Source organism: Dioscorea cayenensis, chromosome 4 (genome assembly GCF_009730915.1).
Source record: "Dioscorea cayenensis subsp. rotundata cultivar TDr96_F1 chromosome 4, TDr96_F1_v2_PseudoChromosome.rev07_lg8_w22 25.fasta, whole genome shotgun sequence".
Classification (NCBI taxonomy): Eukaryota; Viridiplantae; Streptophyta; class Magnoliopsida; order Dioscoreales; family Dioscoreaceae; genus Dioscorea; species Dioscorea cayenensis.
In genome coordinates this window covers 10,545,259-10,565,964 of record NC_052474.1, presented here as the reverse complement: position 1 = coordinate 10,565,964, position 20,706 = coordinate 10,545,259, and the positions used below count along the sequence as shown (strand labels likewise).

At 36.2% G+C, this 20,706-nt stretch overlaps 1 pseudogene; it reads right to left on the bottom strand.

Annotated features, from left to right (window-relative positions):
- Window positions 1–791: 791 nt before the first annotated feature.
- Window positions 792–17,387, bottom strand: LOC120258684 (annotated as a pseudogene).
- Between the last annotated feature and the right edge of the window lie 3,319 nt (window positions 17,388–20,706).

Sequence of the window (20,706 nt, the reverse complement as noted above, 5' to 3'; positions counted from 1 at the left end):
CTCAATTTGAGTTAACGAGAATTTCTTAAGTAGGCAATCTCTCTTGTAAGGAGAGATTACCCCTAATCTAAATACATAATAGAAATGTGATTACTCCTAAAATCTATACCACATGATTGCAAAGAGCACTAAAATTCTCATTAACATACTCGAGAGAATTGAGGGAGACGAGGTCTCCAAAGTACCCTATTTCTAGGCTTACTCACAATTCCCTCTAATCACAGTATGTCTATACTATGTGGGAATTTATTCTAGTTACAAAGCACATCAATTATGATAACTAGGGCTTTCGCCACTATAGCAATCAAGCATACAAATATGCAATTAGATTTAAATAGCATGGATTGCAATTAAGTAAACAAATAAATCACATAAATCTACAACCAATGTCAAGAGATAAACACTAGAGTTCAACTATGCCCAAACATCAAAGAAATTAGCCTTCCATTAATGGAGGGCAATCATCCAAGTTATAAGACAGGAAGAGAATAGAAATGAAAGTAGCCTCCAAAAGTTGCCGAATAAGCCTTGGAGATCCATCTCCTTTCTTCCCTAACCTTGCCTCCAAAAGGGATTAAAGATTGAATAAAGACGCCCTAAAAATCCGTCATCAGGTCTATTTATACTCGGTTATTTAGAGGCTACTTAAGGGCGCAAGGACATAGCCATAAGAAGCTGGAGAGGATATGTCGTGAGCCTTATGGGAACACTTACGACCATAAGTTCCATTCATAAGGTCTTTTGTTTGTGTTATGGTTCAGCTTACGATCATAAGCGTTGGACAATAAGCTTCACTGTGCTGCCATTGCAACATCCCTTACGGCGTAAGCTCTGGTCCTAAACTCCTCTGGATAGTACTTACGGGCATCCTTATGGGCATAAGTTCTACCCGTAAGGTCCTCTAGTTTGGCTTTGAAACTATCCCCTAACAGGCATAAGCATGCCCACAAGATTCTTTCGAAGATGTTTACGGAAGTAATCCAGGCTGTAAGCTTCCAGTAAGCCATCTTATTTGCCTTGTCCTTATTCAATTGATGCCAATAGAGCTCCATCTTCTTCACTTTGGGCTGAAGTGCTTCTTTTTGTTCTTTTGGGTCCGTAGCCTGAGAATGCAAGACACACTATATTTAGCACTGAATTCCACAATATGATCCTAATACGAGACTAATGAGTGTATAAAATGATATAAAATAATAGAATATTGTACACTCATGAAAGTTTAATGAAAGACAAACTATAAAAAGTTGTCAAAGGTCTAAGTTGCTACAATAGAGAAGTTTTGCTCTTCATTTGGAACAAATAACCAATAAAAGATCAAACACTAAAAAAATAGAACCCAAAAAGAAATAATCTAGCATGTGTCTACCCTTATACTAAGAAACTCCCACAAACTTTTAAATGCACCTTCATTAGTTAACAACTTGGCATGCAAATGAGTTCAAATAATCCTAAGCCCCTTCCCTACACTTAAAATCATACTTTGTCCTCAATGTGTGTATATGATGATAAAAGATATAACAATGCAACAATAAGATCGGAGGTGGATGGAAAACGATTACGTCTCCAGTTACATGTGAATGTCTATAATCCTTGAATCGGCATGGTGCATTCCTTGTTGTGCCCAAGTTGCAGGGGTTCATTCAAGTCCAAGAAAAGACCGAGTGAGTATCCCTTTTTAAAATTGAGGGTATTGGGTGTTGCATTCTAGTCCTGCAAAGCCAATTGGAAAACATTAAAGCTCAACAAAAATAAAAATAACAAAAAACAAAAATAAAAGTCTTCTAGTATGTCAAAAATAGGTACGAAAATGGTAGGTTCAACCCTTGCCATAGAAATGAATACAAGATATGAAAAATGACAAAATACAAATGAAAAGAAATAAAACCAGGGCTCGGTAATGTTAGATGTATGTGCAGAGTCAGTCAACCGGTGGTATGGTGCAGTCAGTGGAGTATGAGCTGGGGGCAGGACCAAGCTGCTCAAGATGTCCAAGACATGGCCAAGATCGGCCTAGATCCGTGCTTGAGAAATGGTAATCACCTTGCTGGTCTGCTCGAAGCTACTAGATCTCAGCTCGTAGCTTCATGTATCATACCCTGCTTGTGGAGATGTTGTAGGGTGAGCTGGAGCTATGGCCAATGAGATTAACAAGTCACTATCATTGAACTTATTATCCAACTCCTTGCTCTAAATTAATGGAAGCTCAATGGTGCTAGGGGTAAAGACGTATCCGGAACTACGAAGGATGATCATTCCCATAGAAATGAGGGTCTCAATCCCCGGGAGCTGGGGTGTTGACAGTGTCAAGACTCTCGAGGAGCTCTAAGAGTCTCATCCCTCTCACAAGCCGCGTGATGTACGACCCAACAAATAACGTGCTAAGGTGTGTGTGTGTTGGCCTTGGTGTGTAATGTAGTTACCCATCACATGCCCTTCGTAGACAGGGTGGCTCTTGATCATGCCGAAGAGGTAAAAGAGCTCTGCCATCCCACGACTTTAATACTATCAGCTCAAACTGTAAGAGAACAAGCTATCAAAGCATGTAGGTACCTGTGGGCAAGTCGGACAAAGAAAGAAGCCTTCAATAGGCAGGGCTCGTAATTGGGAGTTTGACTGAGGCAGCCCCATACCCTTGTGGGTATGACGTTGGACAGAAGGTCCATCTCAAGTTCATCGTAATGATGGGTGGTCATGTACTCTGTGTCGTAAGCCCCATCAACAGCGCAAATTGGGTATAGGTCATAAGCGGGGGTTTTCCACAAATTTGAACTGAATATGCCCTTGGCCGACGTGCCCTTCTAGACTCTTGTCGACATCAAAAAGTGCTAAGGACTTCCAAGGTGACGTCACGGTGGACCGGCTACTCTATAGATATGAGCTAATTCCAATTACTGAAAACCACCAACCGATGGACCTCGTCCTCCAACCCCAGGTGTATGAGCACCTGCCAATCAATAACACATGATCCCCGAATTGTTTCATCCTTGAGCAAAGAATGTTAGTCCCACTTGGGGAGTGTGATGGAAGAGCTGGTGTTGCCCGTCCAGGCTTTCTTGGATGAGCTAATAGCTATCCTCTTGGCTCTAGGCATCCTATAAAACAAAAGTATATGAAGTTTAGTTCACAGAAATACAGAATTATCTCAAAATAGGAGGTCTTACGGCTGCTAATGGGCAAAATTACGGCCGTAAGCCTTGAGGGACTCTACCTTTACGGCTAGCTTTACAGCTATAAGCCTCGAGCTTAAGCCGTAAGAACCTCTCTTGTACATTTGAGCCAAAAATTTTTGCAAAAAGCTCATGAAAACTAAACCAAACAAATCCTAGAACAAGCATTCAAACATTTCATTGCATTCAATCAAGGTTACACCAATAGTATCAAGAAAAAACTCATATACCTTCAATCAAGAGAAAAGGATTGAAAATCTAGCTCGATGAAATGTGTCTAGGGTGTCCAATCCCTTGCTAAGATGTTTAAGAAGAAGAATGGAGAACTAGGGAAAAAGAATGGAGGGGAGATGAGGTTGGCGGCGATGATAAACAATGAATAAAAAAAATTGAAATGAACTAAAAAGGTCACTAGTGGCACTTAAACCCTAGCTGTTTATTGGTGTCTTACGGGCATAAGCTGCGACCGTATGACTCTCTATATACTCTTTACGGGGGCTTCTGATGAGTGCATTTTATATAGATATTTTACATACCCTATTGCATGATTAGATTATATTTTGGCATATATTTTGGTGTAAATCGATGCTACTTTGGGTATTTGTGTTTAATTATGCAGGAAATTAGGTCCTGGGATGAAAGAAGGAGTTTTGGAACAAATTCGGTGCAAAACATAGCTAAAATGCAAATTATAGGAAAGCACGAGCAAAAGCATGCTCGTGGTTCTTCCCATGCACTTTATAGGAAAATCCTTACCAGGATAAGCACGGGCATTGTAGCATGGAACTGTAACATGAGTACTATCTCAAGAAGATCACTGGTTCGGTGCTCTTAGCATGATCGTGTTGGCTGGAGCACGTCCATGCTTCTACCTGTGCAAATTATAGGTTTTCGAGGTTTTTGTGCTAAAAACTCATCCCAAGACTTCAGAAAAGAGCACGGTTAAGAGCACGGTCATGCTTACCTAGGGAATGCCTTTTAAATCCCCAAAGTTAGGTTTTCAAGGAACTTTTTGGCTAGGTTTCTTCTAGATCCAAGCTGAGACTGTGGTAGAGCTTCATTGTTGATGGATCGGAGGCAAATCTGACATGCTAGGACACCGAGTAGAGCGGAGCAACATCGGTGGGACTTCATTAGAGCATCATCGGAATGGTTTGGAAGCAAAAAATGAGGTTTTCATGGATTATTTATCTTTTGTTTTCTTTAGTCTTTCATGGGTTTGTAAAACTATGAGCAGCTAACCATCATTCAGTACTCCGAATCATCATCCTTGACTTGTGATGTATTGCCTTTGTAGCTTTGATTATTGAGTTTCCATGCTATTTCTCTTTTGTTTATCTTGGTTGTAATTCTTGTGTTAATTGCCTTGATGTTGTATGTTGCAAAACTTGACGTGGGACTTGCCACTAGCTTTATGAGCATTAATTTGGCATACATGTTCCCCACAGTTGTAATTGAGTCAAGAAGCATGTTAGCCATAGTTGCACATTGTTGTCTAGATGATAATCGAGAAATCCATCTAGCTAGGGCACACATTAGGGATAGGGTTATCAAACCTTCTGTAGGTGTTCAGCATAGTCCAAGGAGATGTACATGTAATTATTGCTTAGTCAATACATTTGTCGAGGGGGGTAGTACGGGGCACTAATCTATCTCAGTGATTCTCATCTAGTTTAATTCCAATCCTACATTTACCTTAGCTGAGTCTTAGTTTAGTTACACTCTTTAATCCTTTTGGTTCGACTATATATTAGAAGAGTAACGAGTACTAAAAGATTACCAGTTTATGTGGATTCAACTACCTAACCCATTTGGGTACACTTTACTACTTATATGACTTATGCACTTGCGGTTACGCAAATGGTGTATCAGCTTCCTCCGTAAGGGTTTCATCTCCCATACAACCTAGGTTTTCGTCTTAAGAGACTTAACACTGTGGGTCCCTAAAGCTCTCTGAATTGCTCTTATGCTCTTTCTTATGAGCGTAAGATACCCATATGGACCTAGGTCATAAGTACAGTGATAAAGGTTGTACGAGTTACTATGAAGTGAGTCATAAGGCTCTCTAGATTGCCCTTACAGTCACCTTACAGGTGTAAGTGAGCCCGTAAGAAACCCAGTAAAATTTCCCATTGAGGTTACCGGCTGTAAGGGTCTTTTTGTCTACCCCTAATGTTCTCTGGATGGCCCTTGCGGCTCACCTTACGAGAGTAAGTTACCTTGTAAAGTTCCTCAAAAACTCCTGCCAAGGACTTACAGACTATAAATGTGCCTATAAGACTCTGGATTCCCCTTACAAGATGGCTTACATGCGTAAGGATGCCTGTAAACTTCTTAGTTGAGGTATTATGATCTGACTTACCATCGTAAGCTGCTTATAAGTAATGTTGAAAAAGGGGCAGAGTTTCCCTTCTTCAATCAAGTGTGCCTAAATACAAAATATGTCGTAGGAAGCACAAAATTAAGCAAATAACACTTCAAACCACCAACCGACTCATGACAAAGAATGACAAGCCAAGCATTTTATTACTAACTCAAGAAAACAAACAAGTAACAGCTAAAATGAAAAATACAAGAAAAAAATATGAAAAATGCTTGGGTTGTCTTCCAAGAAACACTTGCATTACATCACTAACTTGATGTACTTGATGTGTGCTTGTTAGGGAGGTTCCAAATAGGAATACTCCCCAACTCCAATGTATGTGTCTCCAAAATAGTTTTTAAGCTTTTGACCATTCACCTTGAAAGTACCATTTTCTAGATATGATATTTTGATTGGCCCATGAGGGAACACTTGTGTAACGCAATAGGGCCCTGACCATATTGAATTGAGTTTTCCTAGGAAGAGCTTCAAGCTAGAATTAATGAGTAACACTGATCCCCTTCTTGAAATTCTCTTCTAGGTTTAATCGTTTTTTTATGGTAAATCTTGATACACACTTTGTAAGCATGGGAGTTCTCTTAAGACATTTGTTGCCATTCATCAAGTTCATTTAATTGGAGTTGATGTTGTTTCCTTGTGGCACCCAAATCAAAGTTCAAGAATCTAGTGGCCCAATAAGCTTGATACTCTAGCTCTAATGGTAAATGGCAATCCTTGCCATAAACCAATCGATAGGGCAAAGTTCCTAATGGTTTCTTGTAGGCCATTCTCCCAAGAGTGACAATTTTCCTAAGAGTGACCATTTTCTCTAAATTTCATTTCAATTCCCTATTAGACCCATCCACTTAGCCACTAGTTTGAGGGTAATATGGAGAAGGCACCTTACAAGTAACACCGTACTTCTTGAGAACTCTCTCTAACTGAGCATTGCAAAAGTGTGTACCCCTATCACTAATGATGGCCCTAGGCATACCAAATAGGGAAATCAACTTCTTCAAGAATCTGACAACTACTCTATTATCATTAGTGGGGAGAGCTTGAACCTCGACCCACCAGGATACATAGTTTACTATGCCTAAGATGTAACGATGCCAGTAAGAACTAGGAAAAGGCACCATGAAGTCAATGCCCCAAATATCAAAAATTTCACAATTAACAATGGGATTTTGGGGCATTTCAAAATGTCAAGAAATATTACCTGAACATTGGCAATTGTCACAAAGTTAAATGTACCTTTGTGCATTTCAAAAAATGGATTGCCAAAAAAAACCTACCTTGAGTACTTTTGCGGTAATCTTGTTTGTAAGCAATCGATAGGGCAAAGTTCCTAACGGTGTCTTGTAGGCTGTTCTTCTAAGAGTGATTGTTTTCCCAAGAGTGATCATTTTCTTTAAAATTCATTTCAATTCACTATTGGACACCTCCACTTAGCTACTAGTTTGAGGGTGATATGGAGTAGCCACCTTTTGAGTAATACTATACTTCTTGAGAACTCTTTCTAACTGTGCATCACAAAAGTGTGTAGCCCTCTATCACTAATGATGGCCCTAGGCATACCAAATATGGAAAACAACTTCTTTAAGAATCTAACAAATAATTTAGCATCATTAGTGTGGATAGCTTGAACATCGACCCACTGGGATACATAGTTTACCATGCCTAAGATGTAACGATGCCAATAAGAACTAGGAAAAGGCGCCAAGAAGTCAATGCCCAAAACATAAAAAATTTCACAATTAATAATGGGATTTTGGGGCATTTCAAAACATCAAGAAATATTACATGAACGTTGGCAATTATCACAAAGTTAAATGTACCTCAAAATCTCCCATCCTTCCCAGTGTAAAACACATCTTTGGATCACCTGATCTGTGCAAACCTAAAGAAAGTATGGATCTTCCCATATATAGTTAGCAAAGTCTGTAAACCAAAGTGTTTCAAGCTTACCTTCCTCGTGCAAGACATAAAGATGCTCTTCGGGGGAAAAAAATCGTTTATCTCCAACTCATGTTGCGACTTCGATTCAAGGTGCTCTAGTCTTGATAAATGGCCAGTGGCCAAATTCTCTACATCCCGCTTATCCTTGATCTCCACATCAAACTCTGATGAGTGTACATTTATTCATTATTAAATATCATTTTGTACATTTATTAGGCATGTATTAGAGTACTATTTTGGAATTCGATGCTAAACATGGTGAATATTGTATCTTCAGGTTTTGGATAGTGCTTAAGGATGAGAGAGAGATGCAAGAAGTATTCTAGAGGCAAAACAAGAAAGATGGAGCTCTCTCGGCATCAACCATTGAAGAACAGGTCAGATAGACCCACTTACGGGCACCTTACACCCGTGCTTATAGCCGTAAGCCTCACCCAGAGAACCTTGCTGGTATGCTTATGCTTGTAAGAAAGAGCATAAGGACAAAATAGAGGGATTTACAGGCAACACTTACGCTCGTAAGTCAGACCGTAGGGGTTATCCAAATGAGCTTATGCGGAGCGACATATGCCCCTAAGGGTGGTCACAAGGGCAATCCAAAGAAGTTTACGGTTCAGCACTTATGGCCATCAGTTGGACCATAACACAATATAGAAGACCATACAGATGGGACTTACGACCGTAAGTAATCCCGTAAGGCTAATGACCCATCATCTCTAGCTAATTATGGCAGCGTTATTACTCCTATAAGTAACACTTAAGTGGCTAGGTATAAATATTTTTTAATAGAGTTTTGAAGGGATTTTTTGGCCTTTTGATGGTGAGGCTTGGGGAAAAGAAAAGGGGTAATTCTCCAAAGCTTTGGAGGTGAACTAAGAGGGATAAATAGCCCACCTACCATGGAGGATATTGATTGGAGTTGTCAATAAGTTCTTGGTTATGTCTTTGGAAGGTTCTTGGGAAGATTCGACAGCAATCTTAATGGTGCAATTGAGAAGTGGGTTTCCGTTATTGTTCTCTATTAATGGAGAACAAATTTTGTAGATGCTTGGCTATAGATGAACTCTAGGGTTTGATCTATTGTGACATTAGTTGTATATCTTTATGCTTTAATTGTTTTCTAATTGCAATCAACTAAGCATCTTGCCGAGAAACCCGATAGTCACTACAACAAAAAAACATAATTTGTGACACATTCTTGCAACACAAAAATTTAAAAATGTGTTCCAGATCGCAATTTGCAATATAATCTGTGACATAATAAAATGTGTCACGTTTCAGATATCGCAAATATTTGAGACACATTTGAATACTGTGTCGCAAAATTTGTGACACAAAATAAAAATGTTGCAAATTTAATCGTAATTCATGGATCTTCTGAAACACTATTTGCCATTCAATTTGCAACGATATGCGACAATTGATTGTGACACAATTTTTGTATCGTAATAAATGTTGCAACTATTTGAGACTTTTTGCAACATTCTTTGCGACTTATTTTGATTGTCGCAAAACTTTATGCGTCACAAATTGTGTTGCAAATATTGAGTCTTTTTTCAACAAATTTTGTGACCCATTTTGTTTGTCACAAAATTTTTTGTGTCGCAAATTGTGTTGCAAATGTGTGTGATGTTTTGCAACAAAATTTGAGACACATTTTGATTGTTGCAAATTGTGTTGCATCTTGGTGAGATATTCTGTGACACAATTTTATTGTCGCAAATTAATTATTCATAACCATGATTATTTAAAATAATTTTTTAACTATTTTCGATTGATAAATATTCAGAATAACAATGCAATACAAAATATAATAGTTCAAACATCTAATACAACAAACAGATACAAAATGTAATAGTCCAAAATGTAATTGTCCAAGTATCTAATGTAATAATCCAAAACACCACATTCATTTTGTTGCAATATCATCGATAGGCTAAGGCTGATCAACATCCTCTGAAGTTTGAGGGGCATGGGAAGCAGATCCTCCAGTCCTGGCAGGAGTATGAGAAGTACAAGGAGTTGTCTTAAGGTTTAATTAAATACCTCGAGATTCTAATAGAGAAAGGATGTACTGGTTCTGCTGCTTCTGCTCCTCGTATACTTTCTCTAAAAATTCCAACTTACTCATAACCTCTGGAGGCATAGAAGGAATAGATTGTTAAATTCTCAAAGTAGACCGCTGCGATTGAGAATGAGAATAATCAGAAACTATCTTCTCAACAAGGTTTCCTATGCCATAACATTGATTTTTTTCAACCCCAAATATGTCCCACCATAGTTTATCATCATCAATTTGTACCCCTTAGCGTTCTCGAGCCAAATATGTCTTGGCAAGCTTTGACAAATTTCTCTTTCATAATATAAAGTTAATCATTATTTTATATGTTATGATAAACAAAGTATTAAGTAATTAAGAATAAAATTTTAATTTTTACACATACATGTGCTGATTGGGCCCCATGCTCATTCCAACTCCCATCATCCTTTTGATAAACTTCTTTAAAAGCCTCCACCATGGACACCTTTCGGCCCAATTTGGCTTCCTAAAATATATATATATATATATATATATATACATGTGTAAATAGTTAGCTAATAGAAAAATTTTAAATGTATATATTAAGAAAAAAACAATGAAAAACTTACTAGTCTATCTCTATGTTCAATCATAGAGATGGAGCCACCATGATAAATTGTTGTAGATCCCTCAGTTTCGACTGCCTGCTCTTTTTATTCTTCTCACAGTATTTTTTATATATTGCATCATTCCAAATCAATAGCAACTACTCCCAGACATTGTGCCTAATCCATTCTTGTCTTTTTGGCTTCTCCCGAGCACGACCTAAATTTCTCCGCAACCACTCAGCAACCTTCTTGTTAAACATTTTTTTCACTTCTCCAACATCATGCGGTTGCCAAGTAAAATGGGACTACAATAGATAATTAAACTTATAAGAAGTTAGTAAATTAAAAAAAAACTAATTAAAAAATACTTAAATAAGAGATATACCTGAAACTCCTGCCAATAACATAGGTAGCCATCATTGGACACTTCTTTCCATGTGTTCCAAGGTGCGGTGTAATACTTCTTTATAATTCTTTTCAAGATATCAAGCACAGATTTCTTACTACAAAAAAAATTATAAGCTTTAAATATATCAATAAAGCCTATATAATAATAAAATAATAAATAAATGATCTTACTGTAGGCTTGACGGGATGATGAAAAGTTTCTGCATTGTGCCACCATCATGTGCCTCTGTACCCTCCTCAAGGGATTCATCTGTTTCCGAGTCGGAATCATCTTCAGGATTCATTAAAACACCATCGAGGGCCTTGTCAGTAGGTGGAACCTCATTGTTTGGAGGTGGGACATATTTTGGAATAAAGGCTCATGTATCAACCTATTGTGAGGAGCCTCGAGAACTTGTACGCCCATGAGTAGCTGAAGAATGAGATCCTGAGCTCGTAGTTCACCAGGGATTTAGAGGTACTTTCCCAGTAGATAGACGAGAAGATGATGGAGTTGGAGAAGCAATATTTCGCATAGAATTAGAATGAAAATATGATGCAACACGCTTTCGTCCCATTTCCCTATAAATAAACATAAGCAATATTTCGCATAGAATTAGAATGAAAATATGATGCAATATTCTAACCATGTGCACAAACATATACACACTCTCCACACCAACATTGTGCTTGTAATAGAAACATAGATACTCATCCACACACACACACACACACACACATATATATATATATATATATAAACTAAGTGATGTCAGACTATCAATTAAAGTATGACAACAAAATGATTACTATGCATTGAATAAAGACATATGGCAAACAATGACAAGAAACAATAACTATTATGATTAAAGATTCAAGTACCATATGCATTAATAGAGACAAACATGCATGTGATGTGGTTTCCAAGTAATGTGGCCCCTAAAGGACAAGATGTCCAATGAACTAAATGTTTGGTTAAACCTTGACTTTGTTCATGGTTATATAGATAGCTAAGAAAGAAAAAGAGGCGAGGCACATGGGAGTTATAGTGTAAATATTGTGCTCAAGGATTGTGTCTTCTCATCTCACAATGTGTATTGTCTGCTGCTTTTTGGGCAATCCATGCATGCTTAAGAGAGTATAGTAAATTTTATTATCATTATTTTTGTTCTTCCTTATTCTTTATCTAAACTAATATGTATTATTTTATTTTTATGATGGAGGAGGGTTCAAACATATCCAAGGAGAGTAATACCTTTTGTTTTTTTGCCTTTGTTGGTCCTAAGAATGTCTGCAGGTTTTGCGGGTGAGTGTTAATATATAACATCCATGACACTTGTGTCACTATGATCTACAAAAAAGTAAAAAGGGTGAGCATGAGATTATCAGAGTGTTACTGTGAGCTAGATGAAGTGGTGCTGACCACTACACTATACGGATTATAACCTTTATAAATTGTGACTCTTCCATTGTTTGATTTGTTTATTTTATCTAATTAATGAGGATGATTTTTGCTGTGATTTTGGTACTCTATGTAAATCATAATTTTAGAGATGAATTTCCATTTATGACTCTGTTTTGGTACTATGAAATAGAACAAACCAAGATCATAACTCAAGCTGGATAAACAAGATCAACATGATTAAAAAGCAGAATAGAGGCAACATGGATGTCATGCAATATGCATGTTCAAAACAACAAGAAAAATGAAACATATCCAGCAGCATAAAAGGCAATATGCATGTTAGTTATATCCAACGGCAAAACTGTCACGCAACTCTTAATTTGTATCACCAGCTCAATAGCATTTATATATAAGGGACCACCAAAAATATCAAGATCAGTAGTAATATTAATTTAGGCATCAACAATTGTATCTGATGTGCAACATATATATATTTAGGTAACAACATTACCTTTTCTTCACATGAGTTTCAAAAACAATTTGCCTAGCTTCTCAAAGATTATCCAATTTACAATTAATGGTTTAAGTTTTACTCATTATCATATTTAGCTCGAAAATTAACTGGCCATTAATGTTCAATGAGTAGGAACCAGAATATAATCATCAATTATTAATTAACTGATAACTTAAAAATTGACATTATTTGTAATACTAGTCTTTATATTTATTGATGAAATTTTTTTACTATGGCTCATATATTTGGTGATGACATAGAGCAACTACTCAGAATGGCTTGGGAAGGTTTTTCTAGTCCATGCACCATACATATTCATGAAGGCATGGAAGATCATATACCCATTTATCGATGATATATAATTCAAAGAAGAAGGTCTGATGCTTAAAAAAAATTATTATTTATCATTTTTTTTGTTAATGAGAACATTAATACAAAGTGATGTTTTTTGTTTAGCAGTTTATTTTTGTGGATGATACTAAAACTCAAATCTACATTGTTGGAAGACATTACTGAGGACTAGCTTCCTGAGAAATATGGTGGAAAACTTAAATTGGTTCCTATTGAAGAAGCTGGAGACTAATCTGCAATTTTTGTTTACTTCTTTGTATACTAGTATCAAAGCATTGCCATTCAAATTGAGTTTTAGTGATGAGAGAGGCCTACTGTTTTTTTTCTCTAGTCAGTATGACATGGTGTTGGATATGCAGGTTGGGCAAAAACACATGTAGCCAATTGGAAAAAAGGTTGGCGTTGGTAATGGATTGGTCTTCTCACTTTTGCAAAAGAAAAATAAAGAGGTTATATATTGTGTAACTCTATCTAATCTTCAGATCAAATGTTATCCTATTGAGTTGGGTGGAAATTTGGCACTTACTGGTTAGGGAGAGAACCATTCAAAGATTGCTTTTCACCTTCATATTAACCTACGTAGGCAGATTGTGATTCTTGTCATTAGTCAATACTGCAGTAAGTTCATTTGACGGTGAAAAAAAAAAAAGAAAATTCAATATGCACTGGTGTTAAAATGTAACAATGTTAGCGGAAGAAACATAGGAAAACCTAACATACATTTCTTTTCTTGTCCTCAGTTTCTGATCAGATGGAAGATCAACAGCAACTCCATAGGATGGTAGTGCAAATTCTAGCTTGTGCTTAAGAACAATATTGAGAGCAGCTACCTAGATTCATAAGATCATCAAAAGAGTTCAAAACTTGATCAGGTTTCTCAGCATGCATTAATCACATTAAATTGCAGAGATTTAGAAAGTGATCAAGGTTGAGAGGGAGAATAAAGGAGTAAAAATTCACAGTGTTAGCCTACTTGCACTTTCGTGGCCAAAACACAAAGTGGACAGCATTGAGAACAGAGAATGACAAATTAACTAACTCTAGCAAAATAGCCATCAGACATCGATGTTTACCAAGTTAGCAAAGTCCTTTGTGTTAGAAATCTTCTCCACAAGAACTGTGCTCCATGGTTTGAATCACTGCAGGTACTACATTTGGCCTTTACAAGAGAGCCTATTTCAGCAGCAACTTCATATACATATATATAAATATATACATATATATAAATATATACATATATAAGGGAAAATTATTTCCAAATCAAGTGGGCATCATGGCTCAATAAAATTATAAGCATTCAATGACCAGTAAACACATCAAAAGCACATATCAAACATTCAAATCACATGGGTTGAGGAAAAAAAATTGAATTTAATAAAAAAAAACCAAATTCTGATATAAAAAGAAACATAATCGCACAAAATGCACCAAAAATTGATAAAAAAAATCCAGAAAAAAGAAGCTACATACTCATCCAAACACAAAGAAATCATTCTAATAATATAAGAATAGGATCTCAGATGAAGAAACACACTTGATCAACCCAAAATCATACATCTAATAAAAAACCACACCACAAAAAAACATAAAAAAAAAACAAGAGCTCAAATGAGATCAAGAACCCTAACCCTAAAAGACAGTAAACTTTCCAAAAATGTGAACAAATCTCACAAAAAGAGAACACCACCAGAATCAAAACAAAAACTGAATCGATTGAAAGGGGTAATAGTAAAAGAAAACCTCACCGATCTGGAGAAGATCGATGAGAGCTTGACCAAGGGTTTCAATTCTTTGAAGGAGCAAGAGAGAAGTGAGAGAGAGAGAAAAAAAAAAGCGAAGAAAAAAAATATGGTGTTTTTAAAATGAAGCATATCATATTGGATTCGGGATTGGTAGCTGAAATGAAACAAACCCGGCCTGTTTGGGTTTGTGTGATCTGTGAACTGAGGACCGTCGGATGATCCATGTATCAAGAAGAGGGAATCTTAATGTATGACATGGCAGGCTCTGGAGTTGTTAGAAATTCAGTATTAGATTAATTGATATCAGAGAGTGATTCAAAAAGCTAACTTCTAATAAGTTTGTGAACACTTTCCTAGGGGATATGAATGTCCATGGTATCCATTTAGCAACATAATAACATAAGGAGAAAGTACATTTAGCGAAGATAGCATATCTTTTATCAGGAAGTTTCAGTCCTAAAATGTGATAACAAGAACCATACCATAGAAAGCTCCCAGAACAGGTATTGTCATCAGCAAAATAAATTAAATGAGAAACAATCACATCATCCAAAATACAATGAAAAACTCTTTCTCCATTAAGGCTGCAAACTTACAGAGATGAATACAAGTGCACTGATATTTTTTAAATAAATTCAATAAGTTTGCATGTTCTGAGAATAACCAAATACCAATATAGAAACTTACAGAAACTAGGCATGAAAATTAAGCTATGCTTACCGGCAGTATCTGAGCAGCCAACATGTAAATGCGAGCAAAATTCGCAAGTATTTCAGATAAGTTCAAGATGAAGTATCAGAGAGTACCAAGAATTACCATGATGAACAAAATTAATGGAATTGTAATTAAATGATATACCTCAGGCCAATTTGCCAGAAGATTTTCAAGAACCATTTTGGCAGCATCCATTCCAAATGTTGTATGTCGAGCGACATTAAGTAGATGGCATGTATACTCACTTTGGAACCTCATCAAATACTGTATCCCCTGCAATAGAACAAAATTGCAGGCGAAAAAAATTTAGTAATTAATACAACCAAGAAATCAAGTCAAGAGTTTGTGACAGTAGTGCCGGTAATGGTATCTGTGCAGGCCACCATCTTCGATCCATTTTCCGGTGGTGTGTAAGTAAAGTTCCATCTACATCAGTTGTAGGCTATAAATAATCCCATGGATTTCCCCATACTCTGTTCATCAAATATAAATTTCACAAGTTAATAAGATTCGGTCTCTTCACAAAGAAAGTAAATAATATGTGAAGAAATGTACCTAGGTACTCGACCGGTCCATATTTCCTTTGAGGTGCAATTCTCCTTCAAATTTATAATACCATTGTTCCAAGCTTCCGAACTCCTCATGAGATCAAACACGCGGTCTCGACATTCTTGAGATGTTTTTGGCAAAAAGTAGCCAGACCAATGAGATCATGAAGAATCTATAAATACAGTAAGAAACATGGACCTAAACACCGAGTGTTTTATGCATGAGTTAAAATATAACTTTCACATCAATAAATATGAAGTTCCTTTCAAGAATAAATAGCAAGTATTTGCTTAGGAGTTAATCATAAGAACAGAGATATAAATACTTTACAAAGATTGAAATTCAAAACCTTCACAACCACTGCAAACACTTAAAAGTATTCATCAACAATAAAAGTAGCCATTTGACCAGATATTTATCATAAGAACCAATTAAAATCCTTCACAAGGTCTGAAAATTCAAAACCTTCACTTCCACAGTAGGAATTATAACATAAATAGAGTTTTATCGATAATAAAAGGCAGGAAATTGAGCATAAATCAATCATAAGAATTGAAATAAAATCCTTCACAACGATTAAAATTTAGAACCTTTGCAGCCACTGTGATCTGCCCGGTTATAGTAGTTTGTAACAAGAATTCATTCCTCATTGATTGCAATAGCAAGAAGTCCTGCCATTCTGGCGAATTGTGCACCTACACCAAAACCTTGGCAACCTTTCCCAATCAGCAATAAGAAACCTCAAGTTAGGATCACTACAATTTTTCGGATGTTGCTAAACTCTCCGAGTGAACGGATAATTCTCCATATCAGATCCTACAATCTGGAAATATTTTATTCCCATTCAAATCACAAATATAATTGTATTTAATGCAAGCTAGACATACAATGTGCTTCAACACATACCTAGGGAGGATAAGCACCATTGTATTTTTTATGATAATCGACCTGCTCCATGGATACTTCTGGCCAAAGTAACTCTAAGCCTAGCATTCCTCTCCATAATGTCCAAGGTGGTAAACTTCGATTCATTCCCCGGGAATCGAATTGTCTAGTTAATTCTACACTCAATTTACAGTCCTCTAAATGAGGAGGATTAGGCAGACTAGATTTCTTCAATTTTCCAATCAAGAACTCATTCTGAACAACTTTTGATGGTTCATTTAGTAGCACATTCCAAGCAAAAAAAAAACAATTTCACTTTCTCATCATCACTAAGTCCTCTGGTTTCATCCGAATTCTCCGAAATATTTATATCTTCAGTTGTAGAATTACAGTAAAAATATAGAAAAGAACAAAGAACAAAATGAAGTTAATAAATTAAAATATAGTAATACCCAAAACTGAGGAAGAGAAAACACAGACCTTTGATGGAATCAATCAAGCTAGAATTCAGAGAATTCAATGAAGAAGAACTTGAAAGGTCCAATCCAAATTCCAAATTCCTGAGTGAAGATGGAACTACCAGAAAGAGATAGGAAATACAAACACCACAAAAGAAACCAACCACCCAAATTTTGCAAGAAGATGAGTTCCCTATCTGCATGGCTTTCTGAGATATTATCCTCTCCAAATTCTTCTGAGAAGCTCCTCCTCTTTCAGTTTCCATCACAATTTCCTCAAAACTCTAATTCCCTTCCAAATTAACCACTATTTCTTTCAATTCATCAAGAAATCATGCAAAACCTTAAAAAAGATAAGAGCTTTCATTCATCATACACATCAAAATAAGAAATTGATCATGAAAGAACCAATTGCTGACATGCAAAAGAACAAACACAAACAAGAGAGAGAGAGAGAGAGAGAGAGAGAGAGAGAGAAACATGAATGAATGCAAGAAAAGTGTGTGGCCATGGAGGGAGAGGGGGGCCAATAAAGTTGAGAATAGTTACTAAACACTTGATATGCATGCATGGCAGAAAAAAACATAAAACTCTGATCATCTAAACCTTTTATTAATTAAATCAGAATAAGGAAAAGACTCTGCACCACTTCTAACCACTTCTTTTGGTGCACCTAAAAGTATTTATGAACCACATTCAGAACCAGAATAACATCCTTTGTTATGAGATTTCATGAAGGTGAGCCATTCTAGCAGCCCACCTATATCAAGTCATTTAGCATACTACAGAAAAATGAAGAATCAAGCATAATCAAAGAATACTAATTGCACAACTTAAGCAATTTAGACTACCATCGTGAAGAGAATGATAAGTAAATGAAGCCTGCAAATATCCCAATCGCCGAAATGCTAGAAAGCTCTTTTGGACTTCTCAGATATCTTCCTACAGGTGGATATCTCCCAGCTTTCTTTCCCACTCGCATCCAACAAATCACACAATGCTTCCTGGACAAAACCCCACAGCTCATAAATCACTTGAAAGAAATTCGCTAAAATTCTAGCAAAAGACCACATTTCCAAGACCCCAGCTTCAAAGTAACAATCTTGACCATGAATGTTTAAGTAATTGACAACCACCAAATAGTCTGAAGAATACTATTTTTCTAATTGTGCTTGTGATAATAATTAGTAGCAGACAACCACCATGATGATAATTATCTTATTATCAACCTGACAATTGGTAGACCTTTTGGTTTTATAAGCAGCTGGACATACAACACAATTAGGATCATTACATAACCCTAAAGGACCAACTATTAAAAACACAATGAAAAACATATTAAAAACAAGTGACAACAAAAGTTCAGAAAATGACACTGAAAGTTACCTGTAGAGAAAACATGCCTTGTCAATAATTTTGACTTGTTCATCAAGCAGATATTTCATTAGCAGTTTGATTGACATGGCTCAGGTTATAAGAATCATGGGAGTATTGCATTTTCATCAGCAATTATATGTTAATAAATGTTGGCACCCCTAAAGCCAAACAAGATGCTTGTTGGCTGCAAAGTTAAGGGAACTATTGCCCCTCCCATTGCCCCGCCAGTACACCCGTTGATTCAAGGTCATACCAGTGAAGCATGCCTCGATGTATTGTCATAGAATTCTTACAATCATCATTGCCATGTACAAGAAAACAAAGAGTTCTTGCACCCATCACCTACCCTTGCAAGAAAAGAAAAAACAAGAAGTCATATCAAATGCAAGTTAGGCAAAAAATACACATTGGCAAACTATAAATCAGTCCACCAAAAATAAGTTATAGAATATAATTAATGCATTTGTAAATACAAGACAAAACTATAAACTAAATACATCAGGTCTAAAATAATAATGCATCTTCATTGCCATTTTCCTTATCCTTCACATCTTCTTCTTCTTCGCTATTGGCTTCTTCTTCTTCTTCTTCTTCTTCTTCTTCTTCATTTGTTTCAATTTTTTCTTCTTCCATCACAGTTGTAAGAATTGGTTGACTACTTTGAGATGTGAGGTCCACAACATTGGATAGGTCAACAAAGAGATTCAATACCATTCAAATTATCATGTAATGATGGAAGAACATCAAATGTAGTAACATCATGTCTAACTTCAACTTCATCCATTTGGTAGGGTGGGATATCCCTTTCTTGCCATTGTGCCTCAATTGTTATTCTTGCTTTTGTTTTTCATACAACCATCCAATCAACTTTATCTCGTTTCAAACTTAGATATTCTGAATAATACACTTGAATCGCCTATTGTGCTAATATAAAATGGCCATACTTTGTGTAAAACCGCTTTCTATTAATGTCGACCAAACCATCCACACTTGAAGAGGACAACAAATTTTGGTGTGCTACTTGGAAACTCCAGCTGAATTATTTCTTCCAATAAGCCATGAAAACTACCACTAGAACTTTGGACGCATACATCACTATTCATAGTTGACTTATTTTCACCATGTCCAAGAGTGTGGAAGTTATAACCATTTATAAAGCAACCTGACCAAGTTTTGACTTGATCGGCTGGACAACATGCAAGAGTCAGCAACAATTGATCTAGTAACTTGATTATCTGGGTTTTGAACCTAAAGTGATACTACCAAGATTAGTTAAAGTTAAGAATATCAATATATTTCGTGATTGAATAAGGAAGTATGCAATAAGAAAAATATATCTAAGAAACTCATATAAACCAATAAACCATTCGGCAAAATGTAGATCAACCATTTTTTAATGAGTGTGGCATCAAGTGTTGAAGGTGTGTGACAAACATCCTACAAAATAAAAAGTACTATTAGTTATGATATTTAATTAACATGCATATTCATTTGAACTCACAAAATCACACATGATACTAAACATACTGGTAAAGTGGTTGAGCTTCTACACAATTTTATAATATATATGTATGTGCTACATGTAACTCTTCTTGAGATAGCCATCTTTCTACCATCCGGCCTTGACCTCGAATTGGATAGTTGAAGATAGAGCAATGTAGAATGTTCTTATCGACGCCCTCTTCATTTCTTCCAACTCTCATTCTCTTGTAAGGTGGAACATCTTTTTCAAAGAAATGGTTTGCAAAGAATGACATCTCTTTAACAATGTAAGCTTCACATATTGAACCTTCAACATGAGCTTTATTCTTCACTTTTTTCTTTAGTCCATGAAGGAACCTAATATATGTATATATATATATATATATAATTCGAATTAATCTATGAGCTTCAATAATTAAATTGATAACATAAACGCATACATTAACTCTAAAAGAGATGAGGAAAATATTACCTTTCAAAAGGATACATCCATCTATATTAAATAGGGCCCCCAATTATAGCCTCATATGGCAAGTGATAAGTAGATGTTCCATGGAATCAAAGAAAGCTAGAGGAAAATTTTTTCCAAGTTGCATAACAATATAGCCACATTTTTCTCCAATTCCTGAAGCTTTTGCAAATCAAGCAGTGCAGCGCATATGATCTGAAAGAGCAAAGTCACTTCAGTTAATATAGACTATATAAAATCAGGTAATATTTCTCTGT